Below are 9,028 nucleotides of genomic sequence, written 5' to 3'. Positions count from 1 at the left end.
GTGTGTGTTTATTGTTACTGTCACCCTTCTTTTGGTGCCACATTTGATGGTGTGCTGCCTTCACCCTCAGGGCGGTTCTATCAGCCAGCACTCCAGCCTCAGAGATTTGCCTGCAGTTGAGAAAGGATCTCAATGAAGGACAACAAGATGTAGCAAGTTATGCTGAGACTCAGGGAAAAATCTTTTCTTTCATACAGGAAATCACCTCGAGGCATTCTCTCTCTTTCGTGCTTTCTAAGCTTGTTCACATATAAGTCACCCAAAGCCCACCTTAATCTTCGATCCCAGACCCCCAATCCAACCCAAGACCAGAAGCTCCCGGGAATCTGTGCGTATAAAATATATCCAGGAGACTCTCGCAACCACACGAAGTGGCAAAACAGTGGCCTGCAACGGTCCTTGCTATCACGCTGTGGTCCCATTGGCCAGCGTCAGTAACACCTGGAAGCTTGTCAGGGAACGTGGACTTTCAGACCTTTACAGGATCTGATTCTGGATTTTAACATGCTCTTCAAGAGGATTCGCATGCACATGAAAGTTTGAGAAACCCTTTTCCTAGAACGCTGGTTTTCGGTGTTAGCCCTGAACCAGCAGCATCAGCAACACCCGGGCACTTGCTAGAAATGCAGATTCTCAGGCAGTATCATCACCAAATGAACCAGAAGCGCAGGGAGGTGAGGCCCAACGCAGTGTGGTTTAACAAGCATTCCAGGTGACACACACCACCGTTTGAGGGTCGCCGACCTACGCGGTGTGACGTAAGCCTTGAAGGCTGCAGCAGCTCCCTGCAGACGAAGGATGGGCACCTGGTCATGTGGTGACAAGGGTGAGTGCGTGTGGGGCAGGAAAGGGGCCGAGAATCTGGCTCTGTTGCATCATGGAGTACTCCATCCAAGTTAGTCCTACCCAAATTGCTCAGGCCAGCAAGACAATCCGTGTTTGGTTCTCTGCCACTTGCAACATAAAGAATCCTGACGGATGCAGCTAGTCCCAAATAGAACTAATCCTGGCTGACGAAGCGTACAAAGAGATGATGAAGATGCTGGTGAGAAAGTGTGAGGTGGGACACCATGGTACAAATGTCGGGCAGAAAGAAACATCACAGATGATCCCAATACACATTCCTTAGACCAGCCTGTGCATTGCTACAGGGACATCAAGAACAGTGTAAATTAGTGAGGGAGGAGGGACTCAGCCACCACACTGTTAGGGCCACCGTGCTGTGAGGGCCAAGAAGAATTTTTCTTTCCTTTTTTAGTGGTAAAACTCTATGTGTGACTGCATCTGGGGGCAGTTTCAGTGATAGTCAGCTTGATGTTTGCATAATGTGTATACTTATGATTAAAAATAGAGGAAAGACATTACAGTTGACCCTTGAGCAACATGGGGTGCTGACAACACGCAGTCAAAAATCCATGTATTGCTTTTGGCTTTCCAAGAACTTAAGTTCCAAGAACTTAACTATTAAAAGTCTTCTGTTGACTGGAAGCCTTACCAATAACATAAACAATCATTAATACATATTTTGTGTGTTATATATGTTATATACTCTATTCTTACAGTATAGTAAACTAGAGAAAAGAAAATGCTATTAAGAAAATCACAATGAAAATATATTTACTATTAATTAAGTGAAAGTGTCTTGTCATAAAAGTCTGTATTCTTTTTGGTTACTAATCTCTTGCAAATAATGGGAGTCAGGTTATTTTAAGTAATGTTCTAATGTAACTGCTGAAATAGGACACTCAAGAAAACAATTTAATTATAGTTAAAGTATCTGTCATGCTAAATATTTTACAGATAGTTTCTTAAATATCAACAACGATTCAACTAATTGTAAGATAATAATAATTAGACCATGGCTTGGCTGTTAAGAACTGCGAAGGGTCTGAGATTTTACGCTCGCAAGCTAACAATATACTTGAAAACTGAAAATTTAGTCTGCCAAAATTTCAAAGGTTCTGGAAGAATGCTTGAGACTTGTGAGTCAGAGACTAAAGATGTAATCACTAACTCATGTCACAGCCCCAGTGCGAGCATCAGTGTATTGTGTCAGTTTCCCTATCCCCAGTCCCCAAGGTGTGGCCGTGCTTGGCCCAGACAGGTGACTGCACATGCAGTGGGTTTCATTACAGGAGAGGAATGATGAGCTTAAGGAATTCAAATCTTTTAAAATAGCCACTAAGCACTCCTGGCTTTTACTCTGTAGAAAGACATTGTCTGTCTTAGATTGGACATCAAGCACAACTGCACTTTGCTCTGGAAGAAGATGGTATCACTTTCTTCTAAGGATTTTTTCTATACAAACATACTTGAAAAGATATCTGAAACAAAGGGCAATAAGCTGGTTTGGGGGTAAATCAGAAAGCAAGCATGTATTACGGTCATGTGCCACGCAACTATGTATCAGTCAACCATAGACCACATATATCATGGTGGTCCCATAAACTTATAATGGAGCTGAAAAATTCTTATTGCTTAGCAAACCCTCAAGAAAATTTACAGTGAAGGGTTTAAGCGGAAGATTTTGTAGACTTCAACAAGCTTCTTCAAAGTTTGACCTGGGCATGGTGGCGAGCACCTGTAATCTCAGCTGCTCAGAGGCTTAAGTGAGAGGGTCACTTGAGTCCAGGAGTTCAAGTCCAGCCTGGGCAACAGAGAGAGACCCCACCTAAAAAAAAAAGAATTGGAAACATGGACCCCAACACCTAAAGGTTTTCATTAACAGAGAGGAATGTTCATGGCGCATGGTGTAAGTCTACGACGAAAAAAAGAAGAAAGCCACAATGAACATATTTCTGAAAAGAGTGACACCTCCTCAAGAAGAGCCTCGGGGAGGTCCTTCAGGAGGTATCCAGAAGAAAGTATTGTTATTATAGGAGAAGACAGCTCTATTCATATTATTGCCCCAAAGACCTTCCAGGGGGCAAGATATGGAGGTGGAAGACCGTGGTATCGATGATCCTGACCCTGTGTAGGCCAAGGCTAATATGTGTCTTTGTGTCTTAGCTTTTAATGAAAAAAATTTTACAAGGTAAAACATAAAAATCAAAAAATTAAAAATGGGAAAAAACTTACGGGATAAGGATATAAAGAAAGAAAACATTTTTGTATAGCTATACAATGTGTTTGTGTTTCAAGCTATACATAATTACAAATAAGTCAAAAAGTTAAAAAAATTAAAAAGTATATAGTTACAGTAAGTTAAGGTTAATTTTTAATGAAGAAAGAATTTATTTTAATAAATTTAGTATATCTTAAGTGTCCAGTGTTTATAAAGTCTACAGTAGTGTACAGGGATGTCCTAGGCCTTCACATTCGCTCACCACTCACCCACTGACTCACCCAGAGCAACTTCCAGCCGTGCAAGCTCCATTCACGGTAAGCGCCTCATACAGATGTACTATTTTTATCTTTTATACCATATTTTTACTGTACCTTTTTCATGTTTAGATACACTAATATCATTGCCTTACAATTGCCTACAGTACTCAGTGCAGTCACATGCTGCACAGGTGTGTAGCCTGGGAGCAACAGGCTGTACCACACAGCCTAGGTTTGTAGTGGGCTGTGCATTCTAGGTTTGTGTAAGTACACCCTGATGTGGGCAAAATGACAAAATCACCAAACGACATGTTTCTTAGAATATATTCCTGTCATTAAGTGATGCATGACTATATTTAAATTTGTTAGAGGAGAAAATTGATGATAACCCACCAGTACTTTTCAGACTATCACATGAATATCACGTGGCAAGACTGATAACTACCTTTCTTCAAGACAAAAGAAATCTCCAAAACAAAAACAATTAAAAACACCATAATCTGCCAGATGTTGACAGCTGGATTATCAAACAACCACTGAGCACTCCAGGTGATTCTGTAGAGCAGATAGTTTAGAAATGCAGAGGGGTTGCATAGTAGATGTAAGTCATTTCCAGGTTTGTTCCCCAATTTGTTTTATCACAGGAAACACTGAATGATTTGTAGTGAGGCTGATCTCTCTGGTCTTATGTGGTGTGTGCATAGTATTTGTGCATGAATAGTTACAATAGTTAATAAGTCATTGATTATCCCACTCTTTGAAAATTAGAATTGAGTCAGTCATTAATTTATCCTAATTTTCTACACAAAGGCTTACATTTCTAGGAAAATTATTCTCTTTTCACAAGAATATTTTAGTGCATTAATTGGGTTCCAATATGATCAGAAAAATCTATAATACATTGATGTGAAAAGAGGAAATGAAGGGATCGTAATGGAAAAAGAAAAAGTAAGAGAATGGAAAACTAGAGGGTTAAATGTGGAATAAGGATTGATGAAGCAAATAGCAAAAGACCCAGAAAAATACTTTGAAATAGTATTTTCAATTGGTCTTTATTCTTGAAGCTACCTAACTTAAAATGTACTCTCATTGTGCTAAAAGATGTTTTAAAAAAAGTTGAGTTTGGGGGAAGTTGAGTTTCCTTCACCCATTTAATTTTGTATTCACTTATTTTCACTGGCAAGACAGTGGCATATTTTAGACAGATTTACAAAATCACTTTAAGATGGAAAAACATTACTGCTATCATTGATGCAAGACTAGCTCAAAGCAAATTTTCTTGAAAAAGATTACCACACTGGGAACAACAAGGAAAACAGAGATGCAAAACTTGGAGAAAAGCCAGGGTTATATTGTTATGAAGTACAAGGCGAGCAAATCCAGGACCACAGAAATGCCGGCAGTTTACAACGTGCAGACCCAGAAAGTGAACTGCATGGTGCAATTCCAAGTCCGGCCCTGGTCCACGGGCCGGATACACACTGGTGAGTTCAGATGGGTGCAGAGCGCAGCCTGTGCGCTGAGGAGTCTATTAACAGAGAATATCAGTGTAGGAAATCTGGAGACCCCGTCACGCGGGGGATGATTTCGAGGACTAAGGCAGTGATCTCAGATGAAAACTGAGCACAGAGCAGAATATATGGCATGCCTATTTTGAGAAATTTTGGTATTCATGTATCCGAGGAAAGAACTGGTTGACAGCTTCAGTTATGACAGCAGAGATAAAGGGAGAACGGAGGACAGTCTGCAGTTAGATGCAGAAATGTTCACTTTTGCATGCCATTGCTGCACAGTCTGGTGATGTGTCTGTAGGTGATTAGCAACCAGGTGTCAGCAAGGCCACATTTTGAGGTCACGGAATACCAGTAGGCATGACTCTTAGAATACTGAGACACAAAGGAATATCAAACCGTGTGCAAACTCATATGTAACAATAAAAAATAAAGATGTCAAGCAGCAAAGTGTTTTATTGTAACACTTGATGATGGCTTGAACTGGAATAGTTAATCAAGCTTTAAAAACATTACCATATCTGCACAGAAGATGGTAATTTCTCTTAGGACAAGATTGTAATTTATTCATTAAATTTGAAATCTGTTTAAAAAATCTCAGCATTCATCCCAATGCTGCTAAAAATAATTTTTATACTTTAATCAAAGTCATTTGATAATTGATAGTTATGCAAATTACCCAAATAATCATTATAGAGGATCTACTTAAAAGAATGAAGTGGTTACGAAAGTTGAGCATAGTGTAGTTGAGTCAAAGCTTTCCAGGGACTAAATCATTGCAAAACTCATCAAAAGTCTTGAATGGAGCAAGGGTGCTGGACTACTTGTGCCAAGGTCTTCGAGCCAGCTCTACTTCATTCTTTCCTCTGACGTGTCAGTCAAATGTGGCACTGGTTCCCATATGCTGTCCCTCAGCGCCTCCAGAGGACACATGGCACAAAGTGGTCCTCACCTTTGCTTTTACCCTCCATCAGTTAATAAAGTTAAAAGAAAAAAATAAAACTTACTCTAATGAACACGAAGCAAATACAAGAGTGTGAGCATTCTTCCAAACAAACTGGAAATGCCTTGGGAGTACAATTTGTATGGCAAAACTATTTGATATTTCTTTATCTTTCACTCCTATGAAGTTTTAGGTGCTTCTGAAGGTGGCCCATGGGCTCCTGAGAGGAGATTTCCTCCCCGTTCGTCAGCACGGTGGTATCTCCCCAGCACCCAGCACAGAGCCTGCTACAGAGCAGGACAAAATAAACATTTGAAAGAAATTCGTATTATGTCGGGGTGGCTGGAAAAGGCCCTGGATAAGCCAAGGACTGAATTTTTAAAAATTAAAAAGGAAGTACTGAACATTAAAAGAAAAAAACAAACATAATTTTTAATGCCACATACTCTCAGTGTAGACAAAATCAAATGTTGTCTGGATTATTGAAGAGAAATGGTGGTCACAATAATCTAGTTATTAGTTACAGTTGGGTTTGGAGTTCATCATATAACTTTTTATATGATGCTTTTTTCATCATTTTTAAATAACTCCAAATAAAACTACTTTACATTCCTTAAAAGCATATCACCGAGCAGTTACAAATGTGCTGGAAAATATTCCAGGTGACAAGAGAAAATCATTCTGGAACACAAATAAATGTAAATTTACTGACAAGGATAATCAAGAGATGATAACATTAAACCCATCTCAGTATCAAGGCCAGTCAGTTTTCTCTGAAGTCCAGTCTTATTGCACAGAAAATGATGTTAATATAATGTAAGATCCATTCATCTTGGTAATGGAACACGTAGTGATAATAATTCCCAGATGCCAAGGACACTTATATTGATTTTAGAATGTAATTTTGAACTTACTTTGGAACACGACTGTGTCTGATGCTCTGAGAATTCATATCACTTCAAAGTAATAATGAAGCCACACTCTAAAGCGTGTCTCAGGAACAATATGTATACTTATTCTTTCATTTCAATTCGATGCGAAGTGGCATTTGTTGATTCACTCCCACGTGCCAGGATAGCAGCTCGTGTGGGGGACAGAGCTGTGAGGGCTGGGCCGCAGCCCTGTGAGGGCTCTGAGGGGAGACCCAAGGGAGAAGCACAGCCCCACGCGTCCCCAGGTGGCCGAGCGCAGCGGTGGCCCTCGGCTGTGGAGCAGGGGACACCCACTGAGGACGTGAAGCCAGATCTCGAAGGACGAGCAGCTCCGCGGGTGGATGGCAAAGGGAAGGCCGTGCAGAGAGAGAAAAAAGTGCACGTGCGAAGCCCCCTGACCGCGAAGCCCCTCAGTTACGCACTTACTGAGACCGGAAGGGCTCGTGGGTGCGCCTGAGTTGTCCTGAGGTTGCTGGATTTTCGAGGGCCTGCGGTGAGTCCAGCTCTGCACAAATGCTGTCTTAGCGAACGCCCACGTGTTATTCCTACACTACGAAGCTAAGGAAACAGACTCAGAAAGTGCTCTGGCTCGGACGTGCCCCTCCAAAATGCAGGTGTGCAAGCTTCGTGGCTCACACAATGGAATTAAGGGGTGGGGCCTTTGAGAGGCGATTAGGTCAGGAGGGCTCCCCTCTCCTGAGTGGGGGTGCGGCCCCCATGAAAGGGCTTGAATGAGGGAGTTCCACCTTTTTGCCCTTCCGCTTTCCGCCATGCGAGGGCACAGCAACAAGGCCCTTACCAGACACCAGATGCCTGCGCCTTGATCTTGGGATTCCCAGACTCCAGAACTGTGAGAAATAAAGTTCTGTTATTTATAAATTACCCAGTCTCAGGTATTTTGATATAGTCACAGAAATGGACTGACACAAAGCGTGTAGAACATTTGCTCAACATAACAATGCCGTTTATATTTATGGTAAAATTGAACACTTCTTTTAGGCTGTAAATCGCTGATTCTGTGTACAACAGCACTGTGATGCCTCCCTGATTCCTACTTCTCTGTCAGGAACCCTGGAGGGGGAAGGAAAGCTGAGGTTAGGAAGGGCTGCTGTGTGTCTGTCTGCTGCGGTTTCACACCGGCCCTGGGAAGCTGCACCAAGGAGTCTGCTTAGAATGACTTAGGGGAGCCCCATCAAGCTAGGGGACTGAGCAGGCATCTGACTTCCATCTTTCTGTAGACCCCACTGACATTAATGGATGGAAGAAATATACCCCTCCAATGAAGACAGCACATGGGTGGAGGCTCAGGCGTGCAAAGGCCATTCCAAATAAGCGGGAAGATAGAAACAAGAGGGTGGAAGATTTTGGCAGCAGAAAAAGCCAGAGCCCAGATAAACGCTGAGAAGTTTGCACGGGGGTGTGAGTGGACGCCTTCCAACCGGAAGGGGCTCTGAGCTCAGAATCGTCACTTCTACCCAAAGCCTGGAATCAATTCAGTCTGAAAGTCACGGTAAACTCAAGGCAAATACTCAGAAGCTTTTTCCATGAACCGATTAAATTTACTCTTGGGATAGCTGAAACTAAAAATGAGGATATTGTAATCCTAGAAAAAAACCCTTTTTATTCTTACAGCGTAGGAATGCCGCAGACTTAGTGCAAATCCCACAATTTATTTTTAAATGAATGCGAAACATTTGGGCCTCAAATTTCTCATCCGCTGCAGCCGATGATAAAAGATAGTGGAACAACATCTTTAAAGTTCTGAGGCAAAATGTCTTTCAATCTATCATTCGTATATTAAGGCAGAACAAAAACATTTTTTGTACCCAAAAAGATTCACAAATTTTACTTTTCATGTGTCATTTCTATAGTAAAGCAAGTGAGTACATAAAGCGGTACACAACTTAAAAGATCCCATTTCATTTAAAAATACTAATATAATTATCAAATTTGGGCAGGAGTAGTAGGGTAGCACGAGGAGATTATTTAAGTGAGCTTAATTTTCTTCTCTCAGTAGATAACATCTCGTCACTGTGCGTCAGGAATTAGAGATATACACGCGCCATTTAGATTCAAGTTGGCAATCTAATTAGCAAGGAAATCAGTAAATGACCTCGAGAAGATCTAGGTTCTTCAATTCCCAAATCTTTTATTAAATAGATGCTTGGCTTAAAGCTGCTTGCTCTCAGTCTCTTCATTTGTAAAATGAAATATTTGAACTAAAACTCTCTGTGAGGCAGCATGATTTAAGGGAAATAGCGTAGGAGTCGAAAGTAAACAGACTTGCTTGCTTTTAAATTCTCCTTTCACAACTTCCA

Source organism: Propithecus coquereli, unplaced genomic scaffold (genome assembly GCF_000956105.1).
Source record: "Propithecus coquereli isolate 6110/MARCELLA unplaced genomic scaffold, Pcoq_1.0 Scaffold71, whole genome shotgun sequence".
Taxonomy (NCBI): domain Eukaryota; kingdom Metazoa; phylum Chordata; class Mammalia; order Primates; family Indriidae; genus Propithecus; species Propithecus coquereli.
Note: the sequence above shows the minus strand (reverse complement) of the source record.